We start from the raw sequence: 12428 nt of genomic DNA on the forward strand, positions 1-12428 counted from the left end.
TTTGAATTATCTGCATATTCTTAGGCAGTCTTTTTTTTTTATTATGTTCAGTCAGTCACCATATAGTACATCAATAGTTTTTTTTTTATCAATAGTTTTTGATGTAGTGTTCCATGATTCATTATTTGCATACAATACCCAGTGCTCATCACAACAGGTGCCCTCCACCTGGCTACCCCATCCCTCCACGCCCCCCCCGAAACCCTCAGTTTGTTTCCCGGAGGCCATAGTCTCTCATGGTTTGTCTCTCTCACTGATTTCCGCCCCCCTTCAGTTTTCCCTCCCTTCCCCTCTGGTCTTCCGTGCTATTCCTTATGTTCCACATATGAGTGAAACCATATGATAATTGTCTTTCTCTCCTTGACTTATTTGACTTAGCATAATCCCCTCCAGTTCCATCCATGTCGATGCGAATGGTGGGTGTTCATCCTTTCTGATGGCTGAGTAATATTCCATTGTATCTATGTACCACATTTTCTTTATCCATTCATCTGTTGAAGGACATTTCGGGTCCTTCCACAGTTTGGCTATTGTGGACATTGCTGCTATGAACATTGGGGTGCATGTGCCCCTTCTTTTCACTACATCTGTTATCTTTGGGGTAGATACCTGATGTGGAGAAAGGGGAACCCTCTTACACTGTTGGTGGGAATGCAAGCTGGAACAGCCACTCTAGGCAGTCTTTATTTAATTTTGGAGACATAAGAGTATAATGTAGGTAACAGTCTTGGAGCAGAAGAGTAGGTTGGAAAGATTAAAATAAGGACAGAGCTAGGGGAACAGGGAGATGGGGAGGGATGTAGTCTCTACTCTAGCCCTCCATTCTTGGAAATAGAACATATTATGTCATGTTTGCAGGCAACTAGACTAGAATGTTAGCCAGTGGGTCTGGCCAGGGAGAGCATTGCATCCAGAATAGACAGAATGAGTATATTAGAGTTCTCCAGAGAAATAGAGACAATAGGATAGACATGTATATATCTAGAGAGAGAGAGAGAGATTTATTTTAAGAGACTGGCTCATGTAATTTTGTGGGATAATGACAAGTCCAAAATCTAGACGGCAGGCTAGCAGACTAGAAATTCAGGCAAGAGTTGATGTTGTAATGTTGATTCCAAAATCTACAAGCTAGAAACTCTGGCAAGATTTCTATGTCTTGGGGCAGAATTCCTTCTTCTGGAAACATCAGTCTTTGCTCTTAAGGCCTTCAACTGATTGGATGAGGTTCACTCACATTATGAAGGGTAACTGGCTTTACTCAAAGCCTAGAGATTTAGGTGTTAATCATATCTAAAAAAAAAAAAAAAAATGCCTTCATGGCAACATCTAAATTAGTGTTTGACCAAACAACTGGGCACTATAGCCTTGCCAAGTCGACACACACAAATTTAAACATCATAATGAATATCATTTTACTACCTGGAGTTGGTTAGTACAACCTTAGATAAAGTCACTTGTCTGCCTGCAGAATCCAACCAATCGTCTTTTTTCTCCCAGAACAAGAAGCAAAGAATGTTGATTTTATTCTCTCAGCTTCTTGCATGACAAGGAAGAAGGGAAAGCAGATTGGGCAAAAAAAAAAAAAAAGTTGCCCTGACACTGTTTTTAATATGCTTACTCGTTGTCAAGGTGCTAACCCTAATTCATAAACCTGCGTCAGTGGACTTGAGAGACCCGTCACTTCCCACAAGTACAGCCTTGACGTCCTCCGTCTTAATTAGCCCCAGGAGCCGTAGGACAATTGTCTTAGGATAGACCAGACTCCAGACACTGTCTTCGCTTTCAGAGTCTGCATTTCATGTTAGAAACATCATGTAGGGCCTACCCAGGAAAACACTGGAAGCACAACAAACAGTCCACTGGGGAACATCAGGCTGGCAACAGCTCACTAGTATATTCCACCTGTCACAGCAAGTGCTGTTGGAGCGAGCTCAGTTCCCTCCTCTGGTGCCAGGGGACACTCAGCAGTGGGTTCTTCCAGGCCCAGAGGAGAGAAAAGCCCCCTTCTGTTCCTATCTGAGCCCAGAGACAGGGGACGGGAATGGGAAGGAGTCCATAGTCTCTTGACGTGTTTAATGGGACTCTTAGACTAACTGAAACATCCCTCAGGGATTCATTGCAGGGGGTATGTTGACCTCTTCCCCCAAATTGTCTCCTCCGCACCTGCATGCAGGGCACCGAACTGCCCCCTGCGGAAGCCTGCCTCTGCCACCATCTCACCTCTCCTCCTTCCCCGGGGCCGTCACTGGCTGCAGAGAATGCCCATTTGCTGTGTTCTACCAGCTTAGCTTCAGAGCCAAACCCAAGCAGAATTTCAAATTGGGTGTTCTTTTTGATCCATGGACTCCTTTTTCGGGACAATGAAAAGGGGCCTAGCTCAGGGCTAGGTCAAAAGATAATTGGGGATTCTGCGAAGTCCTAATGAGCACAGCCTGAAGGTCCAGGCTGTGTTCACACTTCGAACAACTACCTTGTGTCAACACGTCACACCACCAGCCCTGATTGTCTTTTCCGGGGGTCTCCCAGCCCAGGAAGGGGTCCCACGCCCCTTCTGCAACTGCCTCACACCCTGGTCTAGCTGCTAATTAGATGCCTTATTTCTTGGCATGTGCATGGGCTTGAACCATCTGCTTATTGATCACATCCTTCAGAATATATTGGATTTTAAGGAATCCAGCCACAAAAGCAGGTAATGTTGCAGGTGGCTCCTAGAGAAGCTTTCTCCAGAGCGCCCTTCAGAGTACAGAACGAGTGTGACCCGTAGCCACACACAGGAATCAACAAGCTACAGAAATACTGGCAGCAAAGTCCATCGATTATCCTCCTTATAAAGCAATATAATAATAAAATTCAGAATTTCTTCATGAAATCCACTATGGTTGGCATTATGGAAAAGAATAATGTATGAAGTGGGCCAACAAGCTGCACAGCTACAAGACGATTAGCCAAGTACCAGAACGCTTGGTGCCCACTGGGCAGATAATTCTGCACTTGTTTCTCCAATCCAGGTCATGTACATGGATCCTCCATGAGACCACAAAGCCTTTGAGGGGAAGGATGACCCGTCCATCCCTGTGCCTCCAGCATCTCTAAACGGCATGATAGCACACATGTGGTTCTCAGCTCTGCTCTTGGAGCTGATCAGAAGGGTGCTGCTTTGGATTGTTTTTAAACTCACCTCCAAATAAAAATGTCTGACATCCCTGACATTCATCCCAAACAAAACATAACCACTAGGAAGATGACTCATTTTTCCATCCCGAATTCCTGTCCATTCCTCCTTTTCACTCACCTCTTTGTGGGACACAGACAACTTGTTCTCAGGTTCAGGTAAGATAGCAGTGTAAATACAGCAGCATGAGCCTTCCCTGGAGCACCAGGGTCCTTTGAGATTGCTCTTCATTTTCCGTGAAAGAGCTTTATTCCAGAGACCCCTGCAGGACACAGTGCTGCAAGGGCCCCATGAGCCATGAGAATCAAGCCTGGAATAGGTGGGGCCTGCAGTCAGGGCCACAATTCAACCACCCACCCTAGCAAGTGGACCATGGGGGTGACCAAGGCTGGGTGACAGGAGGCCACCTTTGACCCTTAGCCTGCACCCCATTACCTACAAAGAAAGACGTAAGTGAGGAGGAACTTCAGTCCAAGTGACAATTGCAACAGAACACTCTAACCTGAGATCCTCTCAAAGTTCAGGCAAAAAGGAATTTTCTTTTCTGGGAGGGGTAAGCTAGGTGACAAGAACCAGGAATGGGGAGTGGGATGACTGGACAGCTTGATCAGATAGCTGATCAGGAAACGTCTTTCCCTGAGGTTAGCCCGTTCTCACAGGGAGCAGCTGGTCTACCTCCTGATGCTGGCTCAACCTCAGGGGAGTCAAAGGTCAAATGTCAAACCCAGCAAGGGGAGAAGTCTGGTAAGAGTTTGACCAAGTCAGGTTAGCCGGTATTTTGTCTCAATTGGTCAAAGAGCTAATCCCTGCTGGGGCGGAGACAGGGAACTGGAGGGTCTGTGTCTGGCCACTGCACAGGGGAAACAAGGAGACACTGGTGAGTCATGTGTTAAGTCACAGGCGAAGGATGGCTCTTTTCGGTAAGCTGTCTTCCAGAACACAGGAGGGTGAGGATTCTTGAGCAGCGCTGTTTTCCAGGAGCTGCTTCACTTCCCCAGGGCTGCTCTTTTCTCTTCTGTAAAATGACATCAGAATGATATACACTTTACCTGCCTCTCATCGAGAGTGTGAGAATCCAATGAGATGTGTTGCTGAGTGTGTTTTATAGCCAGTAAAGCCCATATGAATAATGCCAGCTATTGTTATCTCTGATAATGACCATTCAGCCCCATGCTCACAATGAGTTTCAGAGATCACCCTCGCTGTCATGACATTCATAGCATCTCCGTTCCTCACAGAGGTAATGAGTTTGCTGTGTGGGAGGCCGCAGTGGGATGTGCTGAGGGCCCCTTGGTATAACTCAATGGGGGGGGGGGTACAACTTTCCCTCTGAGCCCATTGCCAGTCTGCAAAGAATTAGAAGAATTTAGAAGCTCACGGCAGATGCCATCTAAAAGGAGTGGTAAGTAAAGCCAGCACCTGTGACAGTCTTTACATTCTCAGAGATCAGAGCTCTTAAATCTCTTTCCCTCAAACGTTTCTCATGGCCCCTGCCAGAAATTCAGACCACTGGCCTTCAGAGGGAGGAGGCTGGAGCCCCTAGCAGCAGGTGTCAAATCCTCATGGCCATGGGAGAAGTGTGAATGATGCTTCTTCGGTCAGCAAGCTGGATAAAGATGCCTGGGGAGCAAAGCTTTCTCAGAAACCCAAGGAAGAAAATCAATGTCCCTGGAAGGGAGAGAAGAGAAAAATCTATACGAAAGGGAAATGAATGATACGGACTGGAATTTGAAGATCCCCACCTCTCAAAGCAATTGACTCAAGAGATTGGAACCTAAAAACCTCTGGTTGGAAAGGGGAAGCCTGACCCAGGAAGAGGAAGAGCCAACTGATTCTTGTATTGACTGGTCACTGGTTCATGGGTCACTTCTGGTATCTGGGCTGGTTTGTTGTTTGTCTCTGTTTTTTCTGAATTGTCAGAGTGGAGCTGACACAGATATTCTGAAAATGGGACATCGAGTTTAGATTTGGAACAAATGCAATGTCAGTTTATTAATTCTCCTCCCTGCTATAAATAAAACCCAAATAACTATGACAGTTTTTGCAGTTGATTTCCTGCATGAAATGTCCACAATTGCTTTTCAGAAGAGTCTTGAGCACTGATTTGCAAACTTGAGAAGCAATTTCATCAGAAATATCCTAGAGAGGGGCGCCTGGGTGGCTCAGTCATTAAGCATCTGCCTTCGGCTCAGGTCATGATCCCAAGGTCCTGGGATCGAGCCCCGCATCAGGCTCTCTACTTGGCGGGAAGCCTGCTTCTCCCTCTCCCACTGCCCCTGCTTGTGTTCCTGCTCTCACTATCTCTCTCTGTCAAATAAATAAATAAAATCTTTTTAAAAAATTAAAAAAAAAGAAATATCTTAGAGAGAAGTTCCATTTTGTGCATTTGTTTAAATGATTGTGCTGGAGGGACATATGACCTTCCCTAAGTGACCAAATCTAAAATATGAATTCTAGAATGTTAATCCACCAGTATTATATTACTGATGGAGGGGACCATGTCCCAATTATCTTTGCATGTGCACTACTGGGCATGAATATACATGTTCTCAGATAATGACATCCATATCACCATTTGTCACATAGACTACTGACCATTCTGGCCCACCTTCTATTTCTCCATCAACATCCACATTGTTCTCACAGCCAATTCTCTCTCCAAAAAATGGTTGGAAAAGACCAGATGCTCTCAAACCAACATAAAGAGACAAAAATGACTTACTCCACCAGCTCTTCCTTAGATCCACCTTATTTTTCTGCCTGGGAGACCACAGCCATTTATGGAAATGATGGACAGAAAGCACGATCTGCTAGAAATATCCTCTTAGGAAAGACTGTATTGAAAATGACAGATTGGGTGTTGGCTGTTGTTACAAGCATTTACTGTTAAAATAATCCACCTCATGAAAAATAAAGGGATAAAAGTCCCAGCTAAATGGAGATAACGAAAGAGTCGCAGCCTTGTAACCTGTTCATGTTTATCATTCCAAGTCTCTTGAAATCAACTGGTTATAGCAACATCAGAAGTTGGCAAGGGAACAATGTGATTTCTCTTTGGTGTGTTTGCTCACCAACCAGGAGTTCTTGGGGGTTAACCTTTCTCTTACATTCCTTGATCCTCCAAGATCTGAAGGCTTTCAACAAAATTGACCTGACTGAGGCCTAATTCTTTCCATAATTTGTCTAAATCATAGACTGCATCCCAGATTGTGACAGAGCTCCTTGCATCTATAAATGATGACAAGGAAACCGGCCCGGGATACAACTGAATTTCTGTCCTTTTTCATTAGAACAAATGATCGGCCATTCTTTAAACATAAAATAAGTTCTGAACTGGCAGTGTAAGGATAGTTTCTCACTAGATACAACTTTTGCCCCAAGAGGGGATGAAAAATGATTAAAGTGTATGGGGGCTCAAGTGAGAGATGCTCTGTAGGCCTGCATCCTAGTTGGCCATGCCCAGAAAAACTTAACACGTAGCCATCCTTCTGACCTCCAAAAGAATCCTAGCTTTTTAATTGTAGGTACATTCTTTCAAGCTACATTGTTTTCTCTGCATTAGAAACAAGGGAATGAACTGAAGAGAGTCTCTGGCAATAGGATGTTTCCATGATCTCCTCTTAAGCTTTTTCTGTGAAGGGGCTAACTCCCTAATCACACAGGAGATATACCCAAAATCCTGTCATTTCTCAAAAACAATTGCTTGATTGACTTGCAATTTCAGTAAAAAGGTTTTGTTTCATGAATTGGTTGTTTTCTAAATTAGGTTTGAGAATTCATTGACTATCTTCTTTAAGAACAATAAGTTTTAGGACTTGAATGGAGTATTGCTCTGCATTTGGGTAGAATTCATCTTTAATTAGCATAACAGGTGGGCCCATTTTTTTACACAAGACTCACTGTAACATTCAAACATTGCATCCAATTGGGACGTGCTCTGCTACTTTCTTTATTCTGTCCCGGTAAATGTTTCTCAATTAGATAATGAGGATGATCTAAACAACAAATTAATGGATTTTGATGATTTAAAGGGAAAAGTAGGGGATTTGGAATCAAGAGCTGTTCTTCAGTCCTTAATCTGCTATTTTCTGCCTTTAGTGTCTTGAACAAATAGGCGTTCTCAATCCCTGGTCTCATCATCCACAAAAAGGAACAGCAGTGCCTCATAAGGAATTTCTTATGAGGCCAAACCATACAATAAATGGGAATGCTCGTTGATAACTATAAAGTTCTCTGTAACACATTTGTTTTCCCCACTGAAAGGCAAGTTACAAAATAGTGTTAACTGTGAGTTTGGGGGTCAGACAAACCTAGATTCAAACTCTGGCTCTAAGACTTACTTGTAAGTCATGTGGTCCGGGCAGTGTGGAAGGCAGAATTGTTCAATGGCCCCCAGATCTTCAGCCCTAGCCCCCAGGACTGGGACTGTGATGGGAGATCATGCCCATGGCCAAAGGGATTTTGGAGATGTTGTTAAGCTTACTAAACAGTTGACTTTGAGTTAGTGAAAAAATGGAGATTATCCAGGTGAACTTAATCTGATCATGGGAACTCATTAAATTTAAGCAGGGAGTTTTCTCTAGCTGGTAGCAGAAGGGGAAATCAGAAAAACTGGAAGCATGAGAAGAAATTTGACACATGGTTGGTATCTTGGAAGAGGAAGGGGACAATGTAAAAAGGAACTCAGAGTGGTCTCAAGAAGCTGAGAATAACCCCTGGCCAATAGTCCACAAGGGAATAGGGACCTCCATCCTATATCCATGAGGCACTAGATTCTGCCAACAGCTGGGATGAGCTGGGAAATGGCTTCTTCTCCAGAGCCAGCCCACCAAAACCCTAATTTGAGCCTGGGAGACCCTAAGCAAAGAGCTCAACTGCCTCTGCCAGACTTCTGATCTACAGAATTGTGAGATAATAAGGGGGTATGGTCTTCAGCTATTAAGTCCATGTAAATTGTTAGGGCAGCAGTAGAAAACTAATGCAGACAAATCTAGGAGAAATTGAGGTAAGGAGCCTGCCCAGGGTCTGGCACATAGCAGGAAAAAAAAGGAACTTGTAAATGTTAAGCTTATTCCTTTCTTTAGAGCCCCATTTCTCAAACTTTAATGTGTACATCAATCAGCTAGGGATCCCATTAAAATGCAAACTCTGATTCAGTCGGTCAAGGAGAGGCCTAGGATTCTGCATTTCTAACAAATTCTAGGTGATGCTGATGCTGCTAGTTGGGGAGCCACATTCCACCAGGGGACCTCAACCCTGACTTCACATTGGAATCTTTTGGGGGACTTCTAAAATGGTCAGAAGCTTGATCATACTTCTAATCAAATTGGTCTCAGGTAGAGCAGAGGCATCAGTTCTTCTAGAAAATCTCCTCTGCAGCCAGGGATGACAAGTATGGTCTCAGACCTTCACTACCCAAACCATGGTCCTTGGGCCAGCAGCATCAGCTTCATCTGGAAGTATGTTAGATATGCAAGTCCCCAGGCCCCCTCCAGACTCTTTGAATCAGAATCTCTGGAAGTAGTGTGCAAGAATCTGTGCTTTCACTAGCTTTCCAGATGATTCTAATGCTTGCTTAAGTGTGAGAAGCATAGCCTGAGATCAATACTCTCATTCTCTCAGTGTAGAAATGAAATTTGAGAGCCTGAATGATTACCTAAGACAGAGGCTGACACAACACAACCTGTGGGCCAGATCTGGCCACTACCTGTTTAAAGTTTTATTGGAACCCAGCCACAGCCAGCCATTGGTGTGTTTGCCACTGTGTTGACTCAGTGGCAGAGTCGAGGAGGGGCAACCATGTTCAAATGTCCTGTAAAGATGAAAATATTTACTATCTGGTCCATTACAGGAAAAAAAATTGCTTCCCCCTGCTGTAAGAATCACTTTTAGTGAAAGAAAAAGCAGGATTCCAGCTGTTTTGCCGTAGTGGCCGACGCCGACTTCAAGAATACAGAACATTCAACCGAATGGTGACGAGGATCTGCTCTGTCCCTGTGTTTGCAGGGCTCTGAGACCTGATCCTGGTCGTGGGTCTGCCAAAGATAACAGGTGGCAGGCCTCCAGGAGGATGAGCATCACCCTGAGGACCACTAGCTCCAGGCCAGGTCTTCATAGATCTCCAGTCTGCCCCTGGCTGAGAGAGATCCTGGGGCCCTTGAGCCCTTCCTAGGGGCCTCCAGCCTTTCACAGTTGGCTGACAAGAGGGTATCATTTTCTTTTATTAAAGCTTCAATGAAGTTAACAAAACCCAGCTTACTCTGTGATTCTTATAGTTGTCCTTGCACTCATACAGTTGTCCAAGTCCAGTCACCAACAACCACCAGGAATCTTTTGTAGTCAAACAACCTGGCTTAAATTAGTGGGTGTTGTTTTACCCACAATAGACTGGAACCACACCTCTGAGCAACCAGCCCAGGAAGCCAAACCACAACCCGTGTAGCAATCAGCCCAAAACACCCAAGGCTTGATGAATGTCAGCTTCCTTGATTTTTGTCCCCATTGCCAAGTCAGGAACAACCAGAGAAAGCCAAATATGCTCCCTTAAACAATCACATAGGATGCCCTGCTTCTAATTAGCTTACCTATAGCTTCCCCAAGCTCCAATCAGGCACCCTGAAGCTTTCTTTTTATTTTCTATAAAGCTTTCCACTCCCCTGCCTCCCACTGAGTCTGCCAAACGCCAGTGATGGTGGCAGATTCCCCTGCTATAGGAGGTTCTGGATAAATGGCCCGTGCTTGTCCTCATTTGGGTGATCTTGGTTTACTTCCACAGACCCATGGGATATCTTAGTGACGGGGAATTGAGACAGGCTTCTTTTAGGATTTGCCCATTGCTAGAGGATTCGAAAGAAGAAGCAAAGGTGGTTTGAGGCTGAATGCTAACAGGATAGGTGCACAATTCAGGGACTGGGCACCTTGGTAATTTCTAATTAGGAGGCAGGAGGGTTGAAGCAGGGACCAAGTAACAATCAGCAAGAAGTCTTTGATGTTAGTTGGAAAAGTAGAATGTTTACTTGTTCTGGGTGAGTTGCACAGTGTCCTTGTCTCTATGTTGTTTCTATACGGTCCTGGAGTGCTCTTATCTCTGCCTCGTTCTACAGCACTGAGGGGCCTTGTCTAAATATTGTTTATATTCTGTGAGTGTTGTTCATCTTCATTGATAACATCATGGGCTAGCTGCCATGGCTGTTTTCACTTTCTCATTGTTAACGTGGCACCTTGTCTCCTAAGCTGGGGATCAGCAAATTTTGTCTATAAAGGCAAGAGAGTAAATATTTTAGGCTTTGTGGGACACACAGGACAGTTTCTGTTGCATATTCTTTATTTTTCATAACACTTTAAAAATACGAACATCATTCTTAGCTCCCAGGCCATACAAAAATAAGCCACAGGTTATAGTTTGCTGACCCCTGACCTAAGTCAGAGCTTCACTTTCCACCTGGAGCATATATCATTCAACCACACTAAGGCTAAGATGAGAGCCCTAGGAATGTGGAGCTATTGCCCATCAAGGATTATCATCCCTCCTCTTATCACCTCTTACCCGTGTTGCTGTCTGACTTGAGAAATCCTACTCTTCCCAGACTGACTCTCCTAGCCTCAATTTCTCCCCAGAACTGTTGCAAGAATTTTACTGGGGAGGATGATCCAAGGAGCCAGAGGAGAGCAAGCAATGCACAAAAGAGGTGAGTCAACATAAAGATGTGTTTTTAGAGTTGGGGTTGGTCAAAATAGTAGGCAACCGGTAGCTTAATCCTGCAGGACTCTTGTCCCAAGGGAAGGAAGGAGGAAGCATTTATCCATTGGCTGCTGCCTGCCCCCCTCTGATCATAGGCTCCCCACAAGGCAATCACTCCTGTGCACTGAGTTAACTCAGCTGATCAGGTCCTAGTGGCTCCCCCACATGCTGGGACCACAGAGAAGCATAAGGCCCAAAGCAAGAGCCATGTGTGAGGACGGTCAGGTTGCCCCTGCTGGAAGGTGGCTAGAACTGGTGCACAATAGGTTGCCCCACAGTGGCCAAAATACAAGACGAGGCCCAGAGGCTCATCATTCCCCACAAGCCAACTACTAGAAGAAAGCCTCAAGGGAAAGACCCCTCCCCAAGGGGCACCGCTAGAGATGTCCCTGGGAAGTGAGGCCTGAGAAAACTAGACAAAGCATTCTAGAGATCCTTGCCAGCTCCTAGCTATTCAGGAATCACAGATTGACTTCTCGGCAGCCCTGGCCACCCTTGGCCACTCCCTCTCTGAAAACCTTGTTCTTCCCTGGATCTCCATGGCTCCTCTCAGCTCTAGGCTTCTGGTTTCCTGGCTGCTTTGCAAGACCCTTTTCTGAATCTGAAATGTTGATGTTCCCCAGGCATTAATCTGTTTCCTCTCACTCCAAATGTTCTCCCCAGAGAAACTTTTATGTATGTCCATGCTTTAACTAGCACCTATGGACAGAAAACTCTAAAATGTTCAGCAGAGGGACCACCAGGCATCTGATGATTACCTCCACTTCCACACTAACAAGCCTTGTGAAGCCCAAACTGTGTGTGTCTGCAAGAACAGGCTTGAGCTGACATCAGGAACACCCGGCCAGCCGGTAAATGTTGTCCCCAACTTCCTACAGCCCCTGAAGCAAGAGGAACAGTGACGATTCTTACTGAATCGTCACTTGCCCTTTGCAGTAACCTGTCACCAGGCTGCTTCTATCATTGATGGGGGGCCACAGCCTCCCCCAGGGCCTCTGTCTGTGAAATATCCTAAGTGAGGTAACAAAAGAGATCTTTTACGGAACTTAGGGATTTTGCTTTATTCAGGCATGACCTAATAGAGTTGTCTGGCTCACCTTTGATCCCAGGACCCAGTGAGAAATGGCAGGAAGCTGTCTATGAAAGAAGAATGCATTTTTGCTTTCAATAATCAGAAAATGGCTTGGAGATAGGAAAGACCCTGTGGGTGGGTGGGTGAGTGGGTATGTGTAAGAAATTGGGAGGGAGAGAGAGAGCTGATAATTTGAATTATTATCGAAGTTGACACAGGAAATGCAGAGACAGTGAAAAAGGAAATAAGGAATAAGAGGAAAAGCCTCTATAATTTTGTTTTGCAAAATAAGATACATGTCTCTTATGGGTTGAATGGTGTCCTCCAAAATCATATGTTGAAGTCCTAACCCCCAGTACATCAGAATGTGACTGTATTTAGAGACCTTGTTAAAGAGGTCATTAAGGTCAAATAAGGTCACAAGGGTGGGCCCTAATCCCAAC

The sequence above is a fragment of the Halichoerus grypus genome, chromosome 4 (assembly GCF_964656455.1).
Source record: "Halichoerus grypus chromosome 4, mHalGry1.hap1.1, whole genome shotgun sequence".
NCBI lineage: Eukaryota > Metazoa > Chordata > Mammalia > Carnivora > Phocidae > Halichoerus > Halichoerus grypus.